The sequence below is a fragment of the Amphiura filiformis genome, chromosome 1, assembly GCF_039555335.1.
Source record: "Amphiura filiformis chromosome 1, Afil_fr2py, whole genome shotgun sequence".
In the NCBI taxonomy this organism is placed as follows: domain Eukaryota; kingdom Metazoa; phylum Echinodermata; class Ophiuroidea; order Amphilepidida; family Amphiuridae; genus Amphiura; species Amphiura filiformis.
Window position 1 is genome coordinate 63,446,119 of NC_092628.1, and position 24,194 is coordinate 63,470,312.

At 35.8% G+C, this 24,194-nt stretch overlaps 2 long non-coding RNA genes across 2 annotated transcripts in view; one reads left to right on the forward strand and one right to left on the reverse strand.

Moving 5' to 3' along the window:
• The window catches only part of LOC140150724 (uncharacterized), a 410,742-nt gene that overhangs the window by 157,954 nt on the left and 228,594 nt on the right, over positions 1-24,194 (forward strand). The gene's annotated exons all lie outside the window — the stretch shown is intronic.
• On the reverse strand, positions 1,750-23,333 carry LOC140150690 (uncharacterized). Its single transcript, XR_011858832.1, has 4 exons — positions 22,922-23,333; positions 9,007-9,103; positions 7,924-8,023; positions 1,750-3,188 (listed from the first exon to the last, which is right to left on the reverse strand). It is a non-coding gene; the product is annotated as an uncharacterized lncRNA (long non-coding RNA).

Consider the following 24,194-nt stretch of genomic DNA (forward strand, 5'->3'; position numbering starts at 1 on the left):
CCATATTTCATCAAATTTCCAGCCGCATTCTTCATTAACTTGTGAAATACATCTCTTTTGATGTATTCCACAAGTTATTGAAGAATGCGGCTAGAAAGTTGATGAATTATGTTTTACAATTGCAGTGACAAAATTCTAAGACTTGGCACCAGGTGCGTAGCAAGAGCCTCGAGGCCCATGGACAAGGAGCAATACGGGGCCCTTTTAACATCTCCTTTACTAGCCTTTTCCCTTAAAATGGAACAACCCGAAAGTCCGACGAACTCCTATAAACGAAAGCCCATTCGTTAGGAGGCTGAGACCCTCCTCGGCCTCTAACGGAAATGTGAAATCCGGGTGTGAAATACGTTAGACTGGGTATTTATTCGTCTGTCATTGATGATGAGAGTGTCACCCTCATCCATGCAGGGGTATGCCACCTTTTTAAAACCCTGGGCTAGAAATAAACAATGAAAACTGCATGGGCTGCACATTTTTATTTTCAAAGTGCACTATTAAAATCATTTGCAATAATTTAATTTGCTACTATATTGTCTGAATTAATTTTGTAAAATATGTAAATTAATTCATATGTTTCCGTGTTTGCTAAAGTTTATAAAATTATAATCCTTGGCCAAAATGTATGGTTATGAAATTTGAAACTTTAATGACTGCAAAAAATGGAAGAGGAAGTCATTCCATATTTTTATCATCGTAACTAAATTTGATAGTCCTAAGTCTACCTGTAACATTTGTATCAAATGAACTTTATTTTTAGCTAGGGCCTATACAGAATTCACGGGTCATTTGATCATTATGAAAAAAATTCACGTGTCTTCTCATGAATCAAGTAGTCATGGAAACCTTTGACAAAATAATGTATACATAAATCCCAGTTATATAAATCATTCCATGTCAATAATTTACGTATTCTATAGAAAATATTTGACATTGAAATAAGGAAAAAATACGATTACATGCCACATTCACTTGTACGTACATGGTTCCTTTTACCATGGACTTTTGCGTTTTAATAATAGTAGTAGTCGGTCAAAATTTAATTTGATTATTCTTTGCCAAAAAATTATGCAATATTATTAGGAAAGTTTTCTGGTCATTTTTATCCAAACTAATGAGGTAACTTATGTGACAGAAAACTCACTCATTATCTCAGCCGCTTAACTGCGGTGTTCTAATTAATGGGGATTATAATTCAAATTTGCTGTTGTCCTTTTTTGACAACACAATTTTCATGATTTTCCGACATTGGGGCCTCTTGCTACTAATATTGTAAATACCACAAAGATCGAAATGTTAAGGGGGAACTACACCCCTCGATAAATATGTGTTTATTTTGCATTTTCTCAAAACTAATAACACAGTGGTAACAAAAGTTATGTATATTATAGGGCAAGGAATCCAATTACTACACTGGAATTTCAGTGATCCAAGACAAGAGGTTCGTTATTTATGATAAGAAATAAGGTACCGCTAGGATGTACCTCATTTCCTATCATATATACTGAACCGCTTGTCTTGAGTCACTGAAATTTCAGTGTAGTAATTGGATTCCTTGCCCCAATAACATACATAACTTTTGTTACCAGTGTGTTATTATTTTTTGAGAAAAATGAAAAATAAACACAAATTTATCGAGGGGTGTAGTTCCCCCTTAACATTTCGATCTTTGTGGTAGACAAAGAGAGTAGTTGTTAATGTTGCTAATGTTACTCTCAACAGATGTAAGAAAGAACAAAATGCGAGAAACTAGACAGCTAATGAGCTTGTTTATTATTTTCATTTATTTGAATCATAGCAAAATATAAGTCACTTAATTTTTGCAAGAAATTGCCGCACTATATTTCAGAGACACCCAACCCGAGTTTACTGATAATTAAAATATGTAGTTAAGAGATTAATCACAGGGAAATATGAACAAAAGACAAGTTTAGCGATAAGCGGTTTTTTTAGTGCTAGGGCTATGCGAAAATGTCAACAAGACACCAATTATTTCTAATTCAAATCTAATGGAGTTAAATTATACTCTAATAAAGATTTGAATTTTAAGTCTTTCAAAAGTTTTGTCATTTTAATAAGTCTCTTAGACTTATTTTTAAATCTTAGGAAATTAGAGAGTACGGCGACCCAAAATATTACTCTTTATTTCTTATCTCGGTCGCATTTTTTCTTCTTTCTCTTTTTTTTTCTTGTATTTCTTTTCTGGTGACTAGAAAAATAAAACTATGCCTAAACAACAAAAATGCGCAAAATATTTGCCCGTGATAAACCTCTTTCTTTTTTGGTTTAATATAGCCCTACTTTATTTTGTAGCTTCTCCCCTGCAATGAACAAGCCAGATACGACGGTTTCATGCTGGACTTGTCTATTGAGATATCCACAGGATAAAAAGTCGAATTGGAACAAGTATACTTCACGTTTGTGAATTAAACTAGACATTTACAGATTATTAAGACAAACCCAGCAAACACAAAACGTTTTCGACAAGGTTGACAGAAAACGTTTAAATGTCGGCTTATATAAAGGGTACATTAATGGTATAAAACGTTTTCATAACATTGAATAACATTTGTTGGTGATCAACTCACAGCAAACACAAATGTTTTACAGAAAAAATTTAAATGTCGGTTTATATAAAAGGCATAAAAATAACATTCCAAAAACATTTTTGAAAACTTTCTAAACAGAATGTTATTTCAGGGGTTGAAAAATATTTGGAAAAAAATGTTTCCTCAAAATATTTACAATAACGTTTTTAAAATGTTTTCACGACCTTTATATAACCCAATATTTAAATGTTATTAAAACGTTTTGTAAAAAACATTTTAAGAACATTTCTGTGTTTGCCGGGTGCAAATATTTTAACATAATGTTATTTAAGTGTTGACAAAATATTTGGCCAAAAATGTTTGCAAAAATAGTTTACAATGACATTTCGAAAACATTTTAAAAATATTGTTGTAGTGTGTTTTCATACAAAATGATTTCATCGACATTTTAATGTTATTAAAACGTTTTTACCTACACCAAAACCCAAAATATAACTTAAATAAAACGTTTTAAAACTTGTTGATGTGGCCCCTGTCACCAAGCCTCCGGCGTTCCAAAAAAAATAAGTGTAGCAGTTACTAGCAGGCAATATTACTTTCAATCATTTTATTGGTAACAACATCCACGTGGCCAAGTACACGCTATATAAAGAATGGTAAAAGAAACGAAAAGAGAGAAGATTCGATTAAGAACGGATGAGACAGAATCAATTCACGTAGTTTAGGCCTAAACAATCAAGATATAGTTATCAAGACACTGATACACTTTGTTTTTCAAGTTGATAAACTTTTATCAAGTTGATAAAGTGAAATCTCACAGATAAACAGGGGTTTTCTAATAAACTCCGTTCTTCTGAAACTTTTATTTTCTGATAAACCTATATTTTCCTAATAAACTCTCAAAAACATAATTAGTTTATCTGAGAAAAACCTAGTTTATCAGATAAACTAACTACGTTTCTCATTTGATAAACTAGGTTTTTCTGATAAATTTCTAGAAGATCTTCTACTAGAGTTGCCAATTGGTTTCACTGATTTCAGCAAACTGTTGTACACTGGAGATAGTTCGTAACCCTGCTGCGAGGTGTTGATTTTGGGCTGCGGGTCTCTCCTAATATGGATCACTTCACGGATTTTCCTTGTGTCGTTCCTGCTGTCCTTTTCCAAAATAGTAACTCCGTCCCAGTCAATATTGTGACCGGACTTGGGATTAGGAGAGACCTGCAGCCCAATCTCTCAACACCTCTCAGGGATACGAACTATCTCCAGTGTACAACAGTTTGCTGAAATCAGTGAAACCAACTGGCAACTCTAGTAGAAGATCTTCTAGAAACACCATTACCCACTGAGGAAGGAACCAGTTGGTTCTGAAATATTTGGGAAAATAAGGGGGCACAGCACTAAATTCTTCCGCATTTGGTGTAACCTTGTATAGTTCTGGTTAAAGATAGCGCCTGAGCGAAATGTATCAGCATCCGGAGGGTACTTAAGCGAATCGTGCTCGTTTTTATAAGAACAATAAAGTAGGACCGCAACGTGAATAAAAAAACATCAAAAAATGATTGTCAAAGCGATTGTGAATTGGTGACAGGCTGTCGGAATAATATCAAGGCCGGAACTGGTAAGGGGGCACACCACTAAATCAATGCGCCATTTGTGTAACCCTAATGAGTTCCGGTAAAAAACAGAAACTTTTTGAGGTATTTTGGGCTGGTCTTTAGACTTATTAATCAGAAAGAGTGGCGAATTATAGCTTAAATAAAAGTGTAAAGCCTATACATAAATTTGAGTCGCCAAAAAGTCGCATTTTAAAATTATTGAGAAAATAGGACCGCGAAGTAAAAAATGGCAGAATCGGGTTTGCAGTCTTGAGAGCATGTCAAAAACAGTGAGGGCGCTGTTCGCGGCCTCGTAGCGGGAAAACTAGATGGAAGGACCCCATACATTGAAACATATGTTAAACTTTCATCGATTTGCAATCGACTGGTCATCATAATTTTTTTTAAACGAGCCCAAAAGGCCTCAAAATGAGCAAAGAAAACCGGTGTTTTTACACGTGTTTCAATGGGAAGATTATTTAGTGGTGTGCGCCCGTAAGGAGGCGAAATTGTCGGCTGAAATTCGTGAGGGCGCTGTTCAGGTGCCGGTAGCTCAAAAGTTCGACTAGATGGGTCACGAATTTACTTTCTTGTATGTTCACGTGTATTTCGATTACGATTATTTAGTGGTGTGCCCCCATAACCTAGTGAGTGCAGTTGAATGTTTTAATCTTTTTACTTCTTGTTTCATGTTATTAATTCCACTTTTAAGGTTTGGAAATTTGTTGTATCATTTTTTCATATGCCTCAAATTGTTCCTGTCATTGCTGGGAATAAAAAAATATATTGCACTAGGGTGCTTATTTCGGGAGTTATAGAGTAAAGTTGGTCAAATGTCAAATATCTCATGCAAAGAGGTCAAATTTTCTAAATGCACCGATTCAATCATAACTTGTCTCAAATTGCTCCTCTTGGCAAACGAAATAGGAAAATAATTTGTTGAGAAATGTATAACCTCAGAATCGGATGAAATCATGATATTAAACGCTAAAGGGGGCACGGCGATACAAATTGCATCAAAGTTATGAATTTAGTTTATGTTTGAAATTTCTTATGTTTAGGGGAGTAATTTTTGACATAAAAAAATTATGACCTATTCGACGCTATAACCATGATAACCCCTGAACTAAGCACCGAACACACAGAGATATTTTAGAACCTCCTAATAATTAAGTAAAATTTACTTCAGAACGAAGTAATACCAGTAGGCCCTATTTACTTAATTATGTAAAATTTCATTTTACATAGTTAAAATTTTAACTATGAAAATATTACATTATTCTGTGGTAAATTTTTTACTTATTATTAGAATCTCATAATAATTAAAATTATTATGAGATTAGAATCTCATAATAATTAAAATTATTATGAGATTCTAATATCTATGCTTATATATAACGCTATGTAAAAATTTCTCTGGGTGTAAAACAATATGAGAATTAACTTTTTAACGCTTTAATAGAGGCCCTATGATTGAACCTTGAGGAACTGCGCATATTTTGTTGATACTGAGATTCATACAAAAGATTGATACAAAAATTATAGTACGTATATCTTTTTCCATTTTTACGTACGTAAGTGACGGCCCTTTAGGCTTACGGAGTATGTGAGTATGCTTAGCAAATTTGAGATTCTACTCGCACTTCCCTGATATATTCAATGCAATAGTTTCTATCTCCCATGGATTTTTCAGTCGAGTTCAATACTTACCGTCGTTTTATCTTTTCAGTTTCTGTTTCCGTATCCGTAATAGTTTTTGTAAGTCATTGTTATTCTGAAGTGGTAGTCTCCCAGGTATGACCAATCTTTTATTCTAGCCTTTTGTTAGTTACTGAAAATTTGAAGCTCGTGAATTTCAGTTTTCGTTTTGGTAAGTTATATTGATTTTTTACATAAAACCTTGAGATGTGCGGTTGGGTGCCAATCTAGACAAAAGAAGAGTCTAAATTTTACGGTCCTAAATTCGCGGTAAATTGTACGGCTTCAATTGACTTGTGTTTGGTGTTTATGCACTTACGCCTAGACGTAAGTGGCTCTTAAAAAAAGTCTTGCATTGAAATATATACTAACCATGTTGCTAAGTTATAAGCAAAAGTATTTCGTATTGACGATGAAACGAGCGTCTAAAATCTCCCAATGAGGCGCGTACAAGTGGTGATTTGGTAATCATGTTTTATATTGAAATGCAATACAAAAGAATTTGCATTGGAGCAAAGATAATGTATTCTATTCATGGCAAGCTAATCTGATAATTGGTTGGGCCTATATGCAAGACTCGGGTTTATTTTAAATGTTTATTTTTGCAGAGCTTATTTTCAGTCATGGATCATACTGATAAATTTCGCGAGGGGGAGGGAGGGAGATACTTAAGTTGAGACTGAACAAGCGAGAGTGGGAGGGGGTGAGGAAGAAAGAGAGGAGAGGGAGAGACGGAAAGACTAGAAAGAGAAGAACTCGAGAGGAGAGAGCAGGGACCGGGGGACGGGGAGGGAGTGGGGAGACTGATCATATGGGGGGAAAAGGGGGGGGGAAGGAGGAAGTAAAATAGGGAGATAGACATTGATACGAGTGAAGGGCGACACTGTGGCCCTGCACAAGTGCAATGGGGCGCGACAGGCTCATAAGCGGACCTTTTGTGATTGAAGGGCTTTTTTTCAACGTTTTTACAGAAAGAAGTGGACCTTTTCATTCGGATTTGCATTTTGTCATAATAATGTGAATCAATGTATCACTGTCAAACACGAGAGGGCGCTAGACCATTAAAACAGCGGTCGGACACCGGTGTTCAATACTATTTTATCTCCAGCCTTTATGGGCTTTATTGACACAGGCAATTACCTGTATTGAAATACGCTGATTGGTACGTCAGAGCAGAGAAGATGTAAAGAAAGGAGATAGATCTAGCTATCCTCAAACAAAATATGTGTGTTGCCGCTCATTCAAAAGCAATCACGCTATTTAGGTTTAACAATAAAATACAACAAAAGGGTTCGAACCCATGACGGGTGTGATACACAAGTTGCTGCTTACTAGTTTTAGGGAAAGGTCAGTGTCTGTATACCATCAATACTATGCATACCATGCATGCAGATCCTAACATCCAGTTTATTTCAAATAAAATATGACCGAAGTTCCATGGCAAATAATAATTTTGCACGCTTGGTTACGCTTTCAACCTCTACGATTTATGATACAGACTATTTTCAATTATCAAAATATCTTTATTAGGTTTGCAGGAAATGACAGGAAAATACATTAAAACAATAAAATATAGATGATCAAAAATCATCCCGTTTCTAACAAAATCCTAAAACACTCTCCTAAATAATTAATATTTGTTCCAAAATGGGCGGATTTTTTTGGAATCTTTACAAAACTACATTTCTTTCTTATGGTATCCACGTGTGGTATCCCTGCAGAGCAACATCAGGTACTTAACACACACGTGTCATACTTTCAAGGAATTATCTATAGAAACATTGGATATGGTTTCAATTCTGGAGTGAAAATTAATCAACCGTAGTCGGCAACACACATCACATCAAAGGCTACTTTCAAGTAGATGTGTAACTACTTGAGAATAAAGGACTATGAATAGGTGCGACAGGATAACCTACGGGATTATCTCAAGGATATAATTCCGTTCTTCCTCCTTCTTTTTCAACTTTCCTGGTCAGAGTTAACAATGAAATCAGAATACAGTAAACTTACTGAATCCCTTGCGTTTTCGTATCTGAACAATAGAGTTACGGAAACTGAAAAGATAAAAAGACCCTTACTCTCGCATGTGACACCTGCCCAACCGCAATCGGCGTAGCATTCACCAGGGTACACATTCCCCACCTATACAATCACCATCTATACACGGAGGGTCACACCCTTTATAGACAAGGAAAAATAAATTAATGTCATTAGTCTGTGGTTTTTTGAAAAACTATGAGAAAACATTGTATATATTAAAAAGTGGGCGAGAAATTTGAATTTAAAGCACTTAGATGTTTCATGAAATAACTACTGCAAGATGAAAGCTGCTGCTAAAACATGTAAAATGTTGACAACATTATCATTTATGCAAAATAAGTAATAGATAAGCATGACGAATTTAAGAATAAAGACTCGTATTTATGATTTCGTTAACATAATATATATATATAAACTAAGTAATAGAGGGCCTAGGATTGAACCTTGGGGCAATGCGCATTATATATCATAACATATTATTATGTTTTCTAAATAGTCTTTGCATTTAAATGTGTTTCTTTAAGGGGGTACTACACCCCTCGATAAATGTGTGTCTATTTTTGCATTTTTCTCAAAAACTAGTTACACAGTGGTAACAAAAGTTACGTATATTATAGGGGCAAGGAATCCAATTACTACAATGGAATTTCAGTGACCCAAGACAAGCGGTTCGTTATTTATGATAAGAAATAAGGTACCGCTAGGATGTACCTCATTTCCTATCATATACACTGAACCACTTGTCTTGAGTTACTGAAATTTCAGTGTAGTAATTGGATTCCTTGCCCCAATAATATAAATAACTTTTGTTACCAGTGTGTTATTATTTTTTGAGAAAAATGCAAAAATAGTCAAAAATTTACCACACGGGTGTAGTACCCCTTAATGTAATAAGACATGTCAAAAGATCCAAATTGTTTGTCATTTAAAATGTCATATCCGTTGATTATAGCTATAATGTATATACAACTCTGGCATGTTTTTGAACGTGGCAAAATGCAAATGGGACGATAAATCAGAGAATACTTTCATGCATTTACCTTACTTTAAATTAGTTACTGTCGTATAGACATATCGGCCTTTCAACCATCTTGAGGGAGCCTAGTTTAATGTTATCTTACCACCAACATCATTACAAGATCGCGATTCCTCGATGTATCTTCGTCTTGTTTGTGTTCCTCCTGAGCATTGCCCCCCATTGACCCCACGGGTACCAAACTGTAGAGGGTAAAATAACGACGCCAATAGATTAATAAAAATTCCCTTTAAAAGGGAAGGCCAGCGTCAATGCAGAAGAGGTCTTGTAAATAGTTTGGGTCACCGTGAAAGGCACCGGGGAAAGGCATTTTTAGGATCACGCTTACATCCATGTTACATGACAGTTCACCAAACCATCAATGGTGAGAACATGCACACTGAAACAGCAAAACACATTAACTCCTATAAGGCCAATTACAATTGATCCTTAAGTTTCCTGTTTCCCTCACGCGTCCAAAATCAAGAATGGAAAAATATTTAATTATTTTATTTATATTTAGGTATTTTCATCTTTTAATTGACTTTGTAATTACTTTTATTTGCTAATATCTGCTTTTGATCATCTCAACTTTGATTATGAATATAAAACAAGAACATTGTAGGGTCCCCTACTAATATTAATGTAAAAAATCAATTATGAAGGTAAAATAATTAAATCCAGCGTAGTCTTAGTCAAAATGACCAAATGGACTGTTGATAATAGTCACGACCACATTTTCAAAATAAAGAAAGTAATAGAGAATTAATAATTAATAGATAATTAATAATTAATAATTAAAAGTCGCCTCGTCCTTTATTTTCAAACTTGAAACAGGAAACTAAGAATTAATTGTGAAGGGCCTTACTCCTGTCAACTCTTTAATTCATTACTCCAAATTGTTCTGTATTTTTGTCTACACTGCAGAAATACACTGCAGTTGTTAGTTAATTCGCTATGTTAACTCAACTTACATGCACATTTTATTTTAAAATAATTTTATATTATTTCGCAATGTATAGTTTACTATAAAGTAGATAGTGGCAAGCACATGATAAAGGACTGATCATTCACTACAATCTTCACTTTTAAACTGTATTTTTTAATGTGTTGATTGTTAGTCCGAAACTCCTGCAAAGCTATGGACATGGCATCTTACCTACTCCATTCTGTAGTCTGCATTGTGTGTTTTCTCAGTCTTCAATCATTTTGTTGAATGTAATTTTATGAATCAAATAAAAAGATAGAAATTGGCCTCACTTTAGTTATGTGTCATTTTACAGTATTTATCATTTATAAAGTAAGACAATAATTTATTTATTTTCTATAAGTGCATGTCAAAATATGGGATATATTGTTCAATATTATAGCTAGCCCCTAAAAACTTTATTTTCAATCGGATTTTTCCCGTTGAAAAGACAAAACTGATGTTAAAGATAGCAATAATATCATCAATAAGATTTTGAGTCAATTTTATCCATAAAACGATACAGGATAGGATAGATAATTACTTTGACTTCAATGTGGTCCATATAATGAAGATTTTGATTCCACAACATTATTAGATCTGTTATCAACATATCAATTATGCACTCACAGGCAACCAAACATCAGTAGTCCACTGATATGACCTCGTGATCATTCCCCCGCTTTGACCATGTCATTTTTTTGATATGCTGATTGCTGAACAAATTTATGTTTATATGTGTAGGCCTAACCTATGATAACTTTTTAAGTCATAATTAATTCAAACATAACTTTGGCAATACTCAATCGTTTTCGTTCGTTGAAACGGCAAAACATACTTTCTTTTCCTTGCAAATCGAATTAGCAGACATCAAAAACATTTCCACCACGAGAAGTAAAAAAAATAATTCATACCAATAGAAGAAGGCTATAATCTTAGCTAATCTTTAGTGTACACAAACCCCATCTCAGAATTAGGTACCAGCGCCCTATGCGCTGGCGAAAAACAAAACAAAACAAAACGTGAAAATTGGTGAAAAAGATTTGTGTCAGATAGAGCGAATTTAGGATTAGACCAAGTGCTCTAAAACTTGCGGAGCGCAATCGTGTCTTAACGTGTAAGAATGAAAGGTAAAAGTCACCTTGTTGGCATACTTTAGCACGCTTCGTAGCGTTAGTTAGGTCACCTATGTTATAGCGATGATTAGGCAGTGTAGAATTGTGACGTTCAGCATCAGATAGTCAGATTGGGGTCGTTAGGGTTAGCCATACCACAGGGCCTTTTTTTTTAATTACACATTACTATACACCATGCTATATTAAACTGAGAACTGCTAAAAACCATGTCACAACCCACTAAATCGCTGTCCCCGAGAAAAAATTCTGGGGAATTAATAGCAGTCCAGCAGCTCTCTGGACATAGCCAGGTTTTATGATATAGCATGGTTTTGGATCACCTCAGTCAAGGCCCTATACTAGTAGGGCTAGTTAGGGTTAGGGTGTTTAAGGTTAAGGTCTTAGGGGTTAGGGTTAGGGTCTTAGGGTTAGGGTCCGTAGGATAGGGTCTTGGAGTTAGGATTAGGGTTAGGGTCTTTGGGTTAGGGTTCATTGTTGATCGGAGATTATATATATATACGTACTAGTAATAGTATATCGTGTGTATGTGCTTTATCGCGTAATCAATAAGTATGATAAACAGACGCCTTTTTTGGCAGAACGACTCGTAGCACAAACAAGTATTCCTGAAAAAAATTGGTGTCAGTTCCAATTTACAATGTAATTATTATTTGAATGTAATGTTAAAGAGAAGTTTTGCACTGTAGCGCTGACAAGAACATGAGTGGTAGTTCATATAGGCCTATCATTAAATAGGCCCACATGTTTTGGCGCAACGTCAGCCTTCTATTCTTCAAATCTTTTCAGAGGGCGCACCACCAAATCACTCCACGATTTATGTACCAGTGAAATTCGGTTAAAATAGTCCACCGCTTATTTGAGCTTGTTGCGGCTTTATTTTCTAAGATAATTGCCAAATTCGCCCTTTTTCAGCTCATTTGCTTCTGGCAAGTGTCTACATGAAGGAATCTGAGAAAAAATCCCAATATTTTATTTCAGAGGTGAAGTTTTGGCGCAAATTTGAACAACGTCAGGTTTCAAAAATGAGTGATTTTTAGGGTTAAATTTGAAATGGAGCCTTGATCTTTGGTTCGAGTTGTATTTTTTCCTGAATGTATTTTATGCTTTCTCTCCCCCACCAGCTCCAAGTACAGATAAAATACAAAAAGCTGCACAAAGGAAAAAAAAAAAAAAAAAAAAAAAAGATGTGGACACCGTCGGCTCCCCCGTGTATTATTCGCCGGTGCCATTATCACGTGACTGTAGAAAAATGCTGCTGCCACCAGATATAGGCTAATTAAAACAGCGTATTACTATCAAGACTTATGTTTGAAAGCTGTCCTCAGATCGATGCGTGAAGTTTCCAGTCCCTCACACTACGTGCTCTAAATTAGTCCATGTCGATATTATCAAGACAGAGATTGCGTCTGATGACGTCATCTGTCAAAGTTGTTGATGATGACCCGGCGGTAACGGCGCCTATTTTAAGCTTATTGTTAATTTTGCACCTTCAAACCGTACAAACCATCTCAAAAGTTAGGTCTTTATAGTAGGAAACTTTCTTTAGCGGGGGCACCATGTCAACAATGCCTAGAAAAGTTGCTTTTTGCCTTGTAAAAGTACGTAATTTTTCGGCATTTCCTGGTATCAGATCGATTCGGCCCAAACCAATTCGTCCACAGTTGACTTGGCCATGTGCCAATTCATGCATTGGCCCCAAGCTATTAGTCAGCCACAAACCAATTCGATATTGACCAAAAGGGATAAACGATTTAATATGTTAATGAATATATGTGACCGTCCATCACGAAACAGCTGTAAAGTCGGCTGGCGGTCAATTTTGTTTTATTTCGTGTTTAGAAAATATATCATAAGCTTTAAAATGAAAAATCATTTGACTCCAAACGATACCCAGAAGTAAAAAACAAGGGGGTCAAGTGCACAACGTACAAAAAAGTGACTATATCTCATTAACCGATGATCCTACAGATATGCGACCACTGACTTTTCTGTTCCTTTTTGACATATGGCACGACTCTCTAAGATATTTGGTTAAAAATTTAAAAAAGTGACTATATCTTATTGACCAATGATCCTACAGATATGGGACCACTGACTTTTTTTTGTTCCTTATGACTAAAGGAAAAGTTTGACATATCTCACGACTCTGTAGGAAATGATGTACATCATCATCATCATACATCATCATTTTATTTTCATACAAATCGACCCCGGAAATCGACATACAAAATATATATAAAAGACACAACATTTGAATGAGGAGATGCTCAAAAGGCCTGAAGCGAGCACCCCCTTACACTGCCTTAAGTTACAACATACAATTACACAAAGCTAACAAATAAAAGAAAGAGGAGAAGAACATGCAAAGAAAGAAGCAATATAAATATTTATAACATTTCATATCTAGACATTCCACAGTTCACAGAAGAAATTGATAGTTGGGGTGGAGATGGTGGGGATGGGTGAGGTCATTAAATAATGCCTAAATATTAGATGTAATTTGACTTTTCTTTATTTGTAACTTAACTGGTTTACTGATTTTGCCATCTTTATATATTTATCAGTAATATTCCATTTCCTAGGACCGGCAGCTCACCGGAAGCCCGTGTTGTGAGGGCCACAATAACTGCGGCTACGTACCCCGCTACGTACAGATACGCGAACGCTGACTTTTTTTGTTCTTTATGACCTGGGGAAAAGTTCGACATATCACACGACTCTTTAGGATATTTGGTTTAAAAGATAGAGGGTTAAGTGCACAAAGTACAACGAATTGGTTTGTGACCGAATGCAAGACATCGAGGCATCTAAATATACAGATTTGGTGTAAGAACAACGGTTATGGAGAAAATCACGAAATAGTTAAATTTGGCCAACTTTTTTGTAGGCCTACATCAATATACAGGGTTCGAATTAGCATGTGGGCGAATTGGTTTGGGGCTGAATTGACGAATAGTATTGATATCGATATTGATATTTTTACCCACGTGATATTTCGATATGATGATTCGAATTGTCACGTGATCGTCAAACCTGTACTAAAGGTGTCAGTTCTGCAGGAACTGACACAAAAACAGTGGTATGGGCTTTGGGTTATGAATCCATAGGTTGTTGGTTAAAATTTTAGATCTAATATACGAAATAGTTAAATTTGGCCAACTTTTTTTGTAGGCCTACATCAATATACAGGGTTCGAATTAGCATGTGGGCGAATTGGTTTGGGGCTGAATTGACGAATAGTATTGATATCGATATTGATATTTTTACCCACGTGATATTTCGATATGATGATTCGAATTGTCACGTGATCGTCAAACCTGTACTAAAGGTGTCAGTTCTGCAGGAACTGACACAAAAACAGTGGTATGGGCTTTGGGTTATGAATCCATAGGTTGTTGGTTAAAATTTTAGATCTAATATACAGTCATGGACAAAAGTTTGGAATATTTTTATTTTTGTATAAAATGCAGTTTTCAATCATATTATGAACAGGTTTATTGTTCTGGAGTAGTGCTCAGTTGAATTTAATTGAAAGATACAAATGTACTTTGATGTTTACATCATATAGTTTGTCAACAACGAATTGCCTGAGGAAGCCCATTTCAATGGAAGGATCACACAATTGTAACACTTTTGCGCTCTCTTTGTATCACAAAATGAGATTAAAGACACTAGAAAACTTTATTGTTTAAACAAAAATTTAAACTCTCCGTCGTTTTATCTTTTCAGTTTCTGTTTCCGTATCCGTATCAGTTTTTGTAAGTTATTCTGAAGTGGTAGTCTCCCAGGTGTGACCAATCTTTTATTCTAGCCTTTTGTTAGTTACTGAAAATTTGAAGCTCGTGAATTTCAGTTTTCGTTTTGGTAAGTTATATTGATTTTTTACATAAAACCTTAGGTGCTAATCTAGACAAAAGAAGAGTCTAAATTGTACGGTCCTAAATTCGCGGTAAATTGTACGGCTTCAATTGACTTGCGTTTGGTGTATATGCACTTACGCCTAGACGTAAGTGGATCGTAAAAATAATCTTGCATTGAAATATATACTAACCATATTGCCAAGTTATAAGCAAAAGTCTTTCATATTGGTGATTAAACGAGCGTCTGAATTAGTCAAATATCTCCCAATGAGGCGCGTACAAGTGGTGATTTGGTAATCATGTTTTATATTGAAATGCAATACAAAAGAATTGCACTGGAGCAAAGATAATGTATTCTATTCATTCGTACCTATGGCAAGCTAATCTGATAATTGGTTGGGCCTATATGTAAGGCTCGGGTTTATTTTAAATGTTTATTTTTGCAGAGCTTATTTTCAGTCATGGATCATACTGATGAATTTCTCAAGGGAGGGGGATGGAGGGAGGGAGTGAGATACTTGAGACTGAACAAGTGAGAGTGGGAGGGTGAGGAAGAAAGATAGGAGATGGAGAGACTGAAAGACTAGAAAGAGAAGAACTCGAGAGGAGAGAGTAGGGACCGGGGAGGGAGTGGGGGACTGATCGGGGGGGCAGGAGGAAGCAAAATAGGAAGATAGACATTGATACGAGGGAAGGGCGACACTGTGGCCATGCACAAGTGCACTGGGGTTCGACAGGCTCATAAGCGGACCTTTTGTGATTTAAGGGCTTATTTTCAACGTTTTTACAGAAAAAAGTGAACTTGGTCATTCGGATTGGCATGCATTTTGTCAAATTAATGTAGATCAATTTACCAATGTTAAAGCCTTGAGGGCGCTAGACCATTAAAAACACTGGTGTTAACATAACCTTTTCTCTCCCGGTTTTATTGACATAGGCAGGCCCGTACACAGGATTTTTTTGGGGGGGGGTGCTGATTTTGAAAAAGTGGACTTTTTCCAAAGGGGGGGGGGGCGATTTTGTGAAAAGTGGACTTTTCCCCCCAAATTTGGACCTTTTTCGACCAAAAAACCGTTGAAAACCTGATTTTTTTGCTCGCTACGCTCGCAAATTATTAAATTTTGGGACTTTTTGTATACTTTTGCAAATTTGGGGAGGTGCGGTCGCACCCCCCGCACCACCCCTGCGTACGGGCCTGGACATAGGAGCTCATAGGCATTCGCCTCTATTGAAATAAGCTGATTGGTACTTCAAAGTTAACTATGAAGTCAGATTACAGTAAACTTACTGAATCCCTTGCGTTTTTGTATCTGAACAAAAGACTTACGGAAACTGAAAAGATAAAAAGACCCTCTCACTGTGATATGTTCAGCTGTTCATTGGTCAGGCATAAGAAGCCATTGTCCTACATTACGTAACGTGTGATGGTACCTAAGATCTTGCCAGACACCCGTGATCCATTTTTATGACTGACGGGTCATTGGTATGGTAAGAAATCTGCACTTAAAAACAGGGCTATGCAAAAAAATAAAAATATTCCAAACTTGTGTCCATGACTGTATTTCATTTCTTTTTGTTAAGTAAGAGTAAGTAAGTAAGTTTGGCTTTCCAACGCAACACTAGTAAGCATCCGTTAGGTGTGAAGAGGCATCGCTGTGGAGCTCTTGTTAGGACCCTAATCGAAGTGTGCTAAAGCACGGTGGCCCAATGGTTAGGGCGCGAGCTTCATAATCGAAAGGTTGTGGGTTCGAGCCCCACTACGGCCAGTGTGTTGCGTCCTTGAGCAAGATAGCTTAATTCCCAATTGCTTCACTCCATCCAGGTGTAAAATGGGGAAGCTGCTGGGGGTAATCACAATCTAAGTCGCCGAGAGTACCTGCGCATCAGTTGCGGACTTGGTGAAGCGGAATAATTGTTGAAGTGTGCTGATAATTAGGTCATGCCTAGCTGAAGCGCACGTTAAATCAAGCAACATTTATTTGTTTATTTCAGTGTGACAAAAAGCTGAAAAAGTGATGTTCAACGATGTTTTAATGAAACAAAAGAAATACAATGTGGCAAAATAGAGAATATAATATCTGCGAGCGCGGTAAACAAAATAGGAAAAACGCGATATGTCTCTAGATAAATGAAATACAAATAAGGAGGAAGGGAAAGTGAAGAAAGTAAAGGAAGTGAAATCCGGCAAGTTGAGAAATGACGGTATACGAAGGACGGTCAATAAGTTCCCGCAACTATGGTTTATCTCCGGTCATGCATGACTTTGACTGTTACTTACGATAAATACAAGTTTGTACCTTTTGTCTTGGCAAAACAAATATGTATCAGCGATGTTGAATACTTGATTACATAATGACATTAGCATAAACACAATAGCGTATGGTCACTGCTTGATTTATGGTGAAAAGTAGTCAAGAAAATCTCACGCCAAATTGAGGTATTGTTACATAATTTCAAATATCTCGAGAATAAAAGTAAATCCAAGATATACATCCAAGATTGTTGAAATCACCCAAAGGCAGGGTGCTCGACCATAATGGGAGCTAAATAATTAATTTGGACTTGTCATGCTTGTGTTGATACAGCTACATTACTTAGCAGATCTGTTTCGTAAGGCCACATGGCCTCACTCATCAGAAGCAAATAACCATATGAGGTAATCACAAAAAATAAACACACTCTACATTTTTGTACCTATCATGATGTCACGTGATACAACTTGAAATTCAAAGGATTAAAAGGATTACATAATATTAACAATAACCATTGTACTAGACCATAATATTTTGAATGGCCATACTAGACATTGCAGACAACTTTATGGCCATTCAAAATATTATGGTCTGACATTACTGAAGAAAAAAAAAATATTGCTTTATATTTGACCGAGAAAATTAATTTCATAGCAAAAAGGTGTATCTCTGAATTGTGCTGATTTAAACATGTAGCACGACTATGCATAACAAAAGAATTTTTGACCAGCGTTTAGAGTGATTACATAATACCAAAAATAAGGCTTGTAATCTGCTTTGGTAGTTACTTCTGCTTCTTTTTATTACACGTTTCTCAACTACAATTCTAATATCCCGCCAATGTTGACAATTGAATACTTGAATACAAAACCCACCCAAGTCCATGGGAAGTGATTTTGAGAGAAAAACCTGTGTATCATTTTAATTCCTTCAGTTAGATTTACCTGGTCAATATGGTAAGTTTTATGTGCAAATGAGTAGATTAACCTGTATTAGGTATGACGATTAGCATTTCAGGGACTTCGTGGGGTTCATCTTAAATTTTGGACTTGGGTGGTCAACAAAGACAACAATGATAGAATTAGATTACCACTAGTAAGATAATACAAAATAAAGCACACAGACATGACAGGTATGTATAATGTTGATAAGCATTCTGCCATGTAATATAAACCACACACTTTCCTTTATTAAACCCATTTTTTTTTTTCAAAAGTCCTCTCTATCAATGAATGTGTTACAAGTGGACTTTTATACATTGATTTCAATCAATGTGTTACAAGACTCAAATCATGGAATTGGGTGGTTCATTCATACATGCCATTTTTCACATGCTCAATAGACACAGGGGATGAATTTGAGCTGTTCTTTTATACATATGACAGGCCTATGTATAGCAACAATTTCCCATGCTTAACTCAATTAGCCAACGTATGGACTTGGGTGGGTTTTGTATTCATATATTCAATTGTCAGTGTACATATAACAATGACTTTTTGCAAATGAGATTACGTAATTAAAGGTGTTATAATACTAATTGTTGTGTGTTTTGAAAAACAAAGGTACGAACTTTTATTGATCGTAGGTAACAGTCATCAAAGTCATGCATGAACGGTATACTTGCAGGATCTTATTGACCATCCCACGTATCTCAAAAGTTTGATGATAGATTTGAGCGACGGCATTTCAAGAGGTTCCGAATCCGGGTTCAAGTATAAGATGCAGATAAAAGTAAAGGTTCCTACGTGCAGTACGACAGCAACTTCGTGACCTCTTTTGTTCGACAGAAAATTTATACGGGTTGGTGAACACGGGTTACGTAACACAATGTTAAAATTTTAGCCGGCAAACGCTTTTTATCAAAATAGCTCCAGAAATGGAAGACATGGGTCGTATATTGCTCCATTTATGTACCCTGACCACAGATAAGATATCAAACATTTGTGTAAAGCAACAAATAACGTGTAAAAGTTGAATTAAATGGGAAAAAAGAAGCTTGAACATGTCCAAGGTAGCTCGGAAAATGAGAAAAATTGCATGTCACGAACACAAAAATGTTCATATCATCAAGCAAGAAAAAGCGCCGGAATCAAAAATGGGTGTCATGTTATAGAAGAACTAAAGTTAGCTTGCCTGAAAATTTCGTGATTTTTGGTTGGGGGATATTTCTAGTCGTATATTGAACATGTTGAAATGTTTATCTTTGTGCGTGACTACTGTCACGCCATATATATTGTACGGCCGATGTTTTTCCTGTAAAGAAACTTTCATTGTCAATTGTCCATTGTTGGTTATTTAACTTGAAAATAATACTCCCAACGTTCAAACAATTTTAAAAGTAAGCATAAAGGTTTGTGTTACATTATATGGACGGTGTTAATTCATTCCAGAAATAAATCACGAGTGAGCCACTGAGTGGGTATAACATTGCTATTATTGTCACCGAATTAATCATGTCTCTGGTATGGTATGGCTTAGTGGTAAATACATGTGTTTGGAAGTTCGATCTTGGTTCGAACCCCGCAAGCACCTCTCTTTGATTTTTGATTTGATTTTAACTCATATTTTTAAATCCTAGTTTTCATATTTTTATTGAAGCCATAATATACGATTTCTGGCAAATTTGAAGTTTTGTTATTCCAAAAATTATAACAATATTTATAATATTGGTAAATAACTGTCATGTCAGTAAGGTTTCACGTTACATTTGAAGCAGAAGTAGCGAGATAAAAATGAAAGAAAACACTTTTAAGATATTAAAATATCTTGACCGCTTAACTGTGGTGTTCTATGGGGGATTAGTCTCAAGACGTCAAAGTTAGTTGCTCTATCTAGACAACGAACTTGGCTGATTCCAATTAGGTGTAATCCGAGGTGTAAGTTGGACATTGTGTAAAAATGACAAATATGCCAAAATATTAGGTTTGATTTGATATGTATGCATAAAAGCTCATAAAATATGTTGCCGTAGGGCAGGGGTCTAGTCCAATTAAAAAATCGTGCAAATCTGTGTTGACGTTCCTTTATTTGATAGGCCTATATATATTCTTGAACTTTTAAAAATTACTTAAGTTATTTGATTATTTCATATTGAAAGCTACTTAAATGCATTTTTTTAAAAAGATATGAACTCGAATGTAGGATAAGCCTTAAACATGAACAAGAAATAAATCATGAAAAAAGTGGGCCTTCAAGCTGACATTCATTTAGGCCTATATTATTAAAGACAAAAGGGAGAGGAAAAAAGAAAAGAAAAACGAACTGAAAATTCCACATCATCGATAAGATAACATGGGAATCGAACTCTCAACCTTCCGCACTGCGTACCTTCGCTCTGTCCACTAAGCCATCACAACTTGTTCGGGCAAAGGGTATTCTTTTGCTATCTTATTTCTCGTTCAACATGTTCAAGGATCTCACTCAACAACAATCCTTTCAAAACTGCTTGTACTTCAGTTAAATGAGATGATACTACCTTCTTTGACGACTACAATATTTTGGTTACACAATAGAGTATTTTGCATTTATAAAATATATAACAATAGACGTTTTTAATTGCTATATTGATCAATATAACATGTATAATAGACAGCGCCGGCTGGGATCCATTTCGTGAAGCATCGTGACACTTGCAACGTGCGCTTACGACACGAAGACTCAAAGAACGCAACTTTTCAACCTACGACTAGGTTGTTCCACCGCTCATTTTCGCTGAAATTTTAATACAAGCTGTGGTAAATTAATGTTTATCATAACAGAAAAGCATTAGACCGGCGTTTCCTCAAAGCTGTAGATATAAGCATTTTAGTGATCGTGACATGCATTTTCTCTCATTTTTTAGGCTACTTTGCGCACAAAAAGCATTCATTTTTCCCACAATAATTCAACTTGTACACGTTATTCTTTGCCTTCTACGCATGTTTCATATCTTATCTATGGGCTCAATATAGAAATGAAGGGAGAAACGACTCGTGTATTCCATTTTTTTGATGTCTTCTGAAAAACCGTATTTGCCACCTGATTTTCAACATTGCGTTACGTAACAGCAGAGGTCACGCCGGTAAAAATTACCGGAAGTGAGCTAAGTTGCTGTCGTACTGCGTGGCATCGCATGATACAATATAGAGAAGAATGAACGTCAGCGATGTTTCAATGAAACAAAAATAAATTAAGAAATAAAGGGTAATGCATGATCCTTTACACGAAAATAATGTGTCCTCGGCAGTAAAAACGTTTAAATAATTAAACGCCTTGCCGAGGACACATTATTTTCGTGTAAAGGATAATGCTGCACCCTTTATTTCTTTTCTATTCTATTACCACAAAATAGTGCGATTTAAAGAGAAAATATCACATTTTTTGCCCAAATATTTCAAGTTGTTTACCTCAAGGTGGAGCGCCTACGCGTATCCAAAGCGTATGCACATTCCAATAACACAACCTAACATTCCATTCTCCCCTATAAGCAGGTATGCACATACAATAACACATCCCTGGCATTCCATTCTCCCCTACATAAGCAGGTGTGCTGTGCGCTTTGCTTTGCGCTGTGATGATAGAAGAACATAAAGGTCGTTGCCCTGGACACTTTATCGCTAATTAATGGTCTGTCACGTGACGCGTTTCAACAAATCACAGTGTACGATTTTGAATAATGGGTCGTGGGGGTAATAGAATGATAAATACAGACGATTTATACAAGAAAAAATCAATAAAGTAGGGCCTAATAATGTCCCTATGATTTTCCATGAACACCGTCTTTTATATAAAAGTAGGGTAAAATAATATTGCACAAGTGTAAAATTTCATTATAGCAAAATTTACCTTCATTTTGGCCAAAAATAGCCTGAGTTTTATAAATACTTGCGCGCGTAAAAACTGAAGAAAAATCTTAATTATTCCGTCGAAAAAACAAAAACATCCGACATGAAGAAGCTCAAAAAAAGGTTACTTTCTGTGTCTCAATATCACGAAGTACATGCTCTCCATCGTTGGATAACACGACTGCAGCGTCTCATGCATCGAAGTGACCTGATCATTCGAGAAAGAAGTTTGTACAAAAAAGTGTTGTGGACAAGAATGGAAGCGTCAGACTGCCTAAAAATCCAGTTATGTCAATGGAACCATTACTATTAGGAAACGAATTTGGAGAAAACCTTCTGTTAATAAAATACTATGCTGAGCCACCAGCCTGGCTGGCTCACGCTCCAGTAATTTCAGATGATTGAGCTCAGTAATACATCAAAGAATGTCTTCCAATTCATGAAAACAAATAGATAATCAGCTTATCGGATTAGAGGGAAGGTCTTGCTGCTCACCGAGTGTTTGTAATTATCAGAAGGTTTTCTCCAAATTCATTCTTAAATATAAATGTATGACATTAGGCGAATCTGTATACGGCTAAAAAAGGGATGCCACAATCTCATACCACTTTAACAAATATAATAGTAGTAATAATAATAGCAATGTGTCTTAGGCAGTCATTCCAAGCTAAATAGGGCTGAAATCACTTGCTCCTGGGACTGAAATATGGATGCGATTAATTTTAATTAAACAAGTTATATAGCTTTTTTTTTTTTTAAAATTTGTGACGTACATGACGTGCGTAGGATGAAAACCTACGCGTAGACCGTACATATTTAAATATAATAAGATGCAGTGTTTTAGTAGTACTGCCATGCAGAGTTACGAGCAAAAAAGCCGGACAAAATGGCAAAAGTAACACTTTGGGCTAAATCAGGTACTAGAACAGAACAAAACAAAATATATGTGACGCATGCAACTCGTCGTGCTTTATCAGACCTACCTTGATGCGCACTGCATTCATCAAACACACATACGGCCACCACCACGAGGATAACAGCGTATCGAAGCATCATATTAGACTTTTACTGACGGATCTGCTAACAGTTTTGATCTCGTAGAGTTCTTCGTAGGCTCCTTCTTCTGAAAGTTTAGTCAAACATTTGAAATGAACCAGGTGAATTTTGAACCTATATAGCTATCTATCGATGTTTCAGTTCAGTTGTTCCGAAGAATCAACGTGAATAGCACTTTCAACTGCGTCAGCAACAACAATGGAGCTGATCACTCAGATGATAACAAAATCAGTTGTTGTTTACCTCCCTGTTTACGTGTTCCATTTACTTCAGAAGTCATTTGACCTTTTTGGTAAATCCCATAATTCCTTGTGGTTAGATCTGAGATGTCTTCATTATTTTGACGTCACGACGATGTGCACTTGTGCACATAGCGAACATCGTTCGTGCGCATTTGTAATTGTAAACCGTGAAGTGCGCAGTAACCACACGATGTGCGCATCAACGCGACGACATACCAGGCACGGACGAAAGAGACAAGTAAAGATATCTCATAACCGCAAAGAATTATGGGATATAGCGAAAAGGTCATTTTGAGAAATATGAATCAATTGAATTGAAAATCGGACTGTTGTGGATACTATTATAAATGATATTATGGTAACCAAAGAAACTCATTTTTTTATTGCCGTGGTAACTGTTTTGTTTGTGTGTGTTTACTGGGTATGCAGTCCGCTTAAATATGCCAAGTTTGGTGGATGGAAGACTAACACGAAATAAATATAGATTGAAGTTGTCAGCTTTTGGATTTTTAATCCTGCACTTAGTTCTAACTGACAATAAGAGTACAATTTTAATATCTTTGAAATTTGAGGTAAAGTATGCCAAAAACATGCATGTTTTCTTACAATTGTAGTCACAAAATGCTAAAACTGGGCACAAGTATACGCATTGAAAATCCTGAGTGTAAGCTAAGAATTTGATCATTATTTTAATATTTTATGTTATTTCTGATAATTGGTTATGAAAAAGATTAGAGAATGTATTTTCCAAAAATTAGAATGCACAACTTGAAATAATAAGTCTTTGTACAAGTATTTGGGCTTAATTGTCACAGCATACAAAAAATGTCCTAATTTACCAAATATTAAAATTTGACTTACATTGCCAGTTAGAACTGACTAAAGGATTAGGATTTAGCTATGATTCATTTGGCAAAACAGAATAATATTTTTTAATCCAAAAACATTATTTCTGTTT